We start from the raw sequence: 2,500 nt of genomic DNA, 5'->3' as shown, positions 1-2,500 counted from the left end.
TAAAGACATACACCAGGCAGTACAATACCGCTTTTTCTCACCATCTGAAGGCTACTCAGCTTCTCTCTTTTTTTTCTCTCTTTTTTTTGTGTGTATACATAAGCCTCAGTTTTCATCTGGAAAAAACGAAACCAAACATTTTACAGACAGTCTGTACAATATTGCGGTGATTACATACATATTCCTGACTCTGCCCTCTGCTGATGAACTTACCTACCTATATACTCCTCAAAAATGACTGCAGGATTCTTCAAAAACAAAAAAACTAAAGTTTATTAAAAAACAAAAACAAAAAAAAACCCTTTTTTGGTGGTAGATGAATCCTCTTTGTTTAGTGGGATACGACGTTTCGAACCATAGGCCCGTTGTCAAGTCATGAGAAGAGGACAGTGTGAATAGGAAAGCCCTATGTGAGAAAAGGGTGATGACATCTCACTACTTTCTGTTTTGATGGACCATGCACACTAAAACACTTGCTGATCACCATTCAGTGCAATACATACTCACTCACACACACACACACACACACACACACACACACACTGTCCTCTTCTCATCACTTGACAACGTGCCAATGGTTCGAAACGTCGTATCCCACTAAACAAAGAGGATTCATCTACCACCAAAAAAGGTTTTTATAAACTTTAGTTTTTTGCCTTTGTATATACCCCACAGTCTGTAATTCTCCTTTCTATGTGTAAACACTCGAAAACCGTGCCGCCACTGTTGACACGAACGTCTGCTGTCCTCGATTTTCAGAAATCTTAATACAGCACGCGGTACTCATTCAGTCTATTTCATTCACTGCACTTAGACGGGCGCAGTAGCCAAGTGGTTAATAACTCTCTCCATACGAACGGCGAAAGAGACGACGTTAACAGCGTTTCACCCCAATTACCATCATCAAAATATTGCAAGCGGAACGCTCTTATGCTGAAGAGGTGAATGTTGACAAAGAATACCACAATTCTGACGACGGAAGCTAAAGGTTGGGTCATTCAGATACCCACTGGACATCCGAGGGGTCTGTGTAGAGGAGAAGAGAGGACTGGCCGTACTGAGTGAGTTAAAGCTTGGACTTTCAATCTCAGGTTCCTGGGTTCGAATCTCGGTTGGGGAAAAGGGTGGAGATTTTTTTTTTTCTGATCTCCCAGGTCAACATAATGTGCAGATCTGCTTCATGCCTGAACCCCCCTTCGTGTGTATACGACAAGCAGAAAAACCAAATACGCACGTTAAAGATCCTGTAATCCATGTCAGTGTTCGGTGGGTTATGGAAACAAGAACATACCCAGCTTGCACACCCCCGAAAACGGAGTATGGCTGCCTACATGGCGGGGTAAAAACGGTCATACACGTAAAAGCCCACTCGTGTGCATACGTCCACTCCAGAAGAAGGTGTAACCAGATCACCGTTCACAGAGCTCGCCTTCGCCTGCAAGCCGAGTCTCACTCAAGGCTGCGATGTCAATGTTATATCTGGCGAGTTCGGATCCAACTAGTGCCGTTCTCCTTTGGGTCTGTCCACGTTATCTCTGTCCAGGAGAGTCCTTATGTTCCAAGCACCAATGGTGACAGGAACGATCCTTGTTTTTTTCTTTTCTTTCTTTTTGTTTCGACCGCTGATGTAGGGTCCCCGCCAGCCGCGGTATGCTGGCCAGGGTGATATGGAGCAGGCAATTTTTAGGGCACCTTTTCTAGCCCCTTCCTCATGCCAGGGAGGTGAGCAGTGCATTCCTAAAGAGGGCTGCTCAGACGGCTGCCGAGCTCCATCGCTGCTTCTGTCGACGAAGAACGACCCTATGGCCTGAGCCGCCTGCGTGCAGGTCTGCGGCTGCGACTGCCAGTGTACCCACACCTGTCGTTTCGTCGCTCGCCTGTTGCCACAGGACTTGGGGGTGATGAAATGATGAAGGATGAAAGGTCATTTTGGATGACTGATGACTTGCGCGATGAGTTTGTTTAAAGTGAAGAGGAGTTGCGCAACGTCGACCTCACTCTCTCGTCCGGGTCCACCAATTTCCAGTGGCAAGACTAAGTCGAGACGACTGGAGGATGAGCACGGATGCAGTGGATGACCAAGATATCCTTTCGGTGTCTCATCTTGCCCTCTGCACTCCACAGTGCGTTGCTGTAACCGCCTTCCTCTCCGTTGAACCGATAGGTTTCTTCTGCAGATTCTGCCGGATCCAGACTTCGCATGCATGGGTAGACACACCCCGGGGGCCAACTGCGTGTGGCATGCACACAGTACAGTGGAGCTAGATGGCCGTCGTGGCTCTCCTGAGCCGACGCCCTTTTATGGATCTCCATAAGGGTGTCTAGCCACCCGCCTCACCAGTCCCGGAAGGGAGCGGTGGAAGTGCCGGTTTAGTCGTCGGCAACCCGACCCTGAACAGGTTGTACTGGATTACAGGTTACCAGTAGCAGATCTAATGACCTGACCTGACCTGAGCTCAGTGCACCTTTCATGAAAGAACAAACTTTTCTTTTTTTTTTT

General features: G+C 47.6%; 1 protein-coding gene across 1 annotated transcript in view; it reads left to right on the top strand.

Moving 5' to 3' along the window:
* The window catches only part of LOC143296045 (uncharacterized), a 21,295-nt gene that overhangs the window by 13,960 nt on the left and 4,835 nt on the right, over positions 1–2,500 (top strand). The window lies entirely within an intron of this gene.

This window comes from Babylonia areolata, chromosome 21, assembly GCF_041734735.1.
Source record: "Babylonia areolata isolate BAREFJ2019XMU chromosome 21, ASM4173473v1, whole genome shotgun sequence".
Taxonomy (NCBI): Eukaryota; Metazoa; Mollusca; class Gastropoda; order Neogastropoda; family Buccinidae; genus Babylonia; species Babylonia areolata.
Note: the sequence above shows the minus strand (reverse complement) of the source record. Positions and strands in the feature narration are given on the sequence as shown.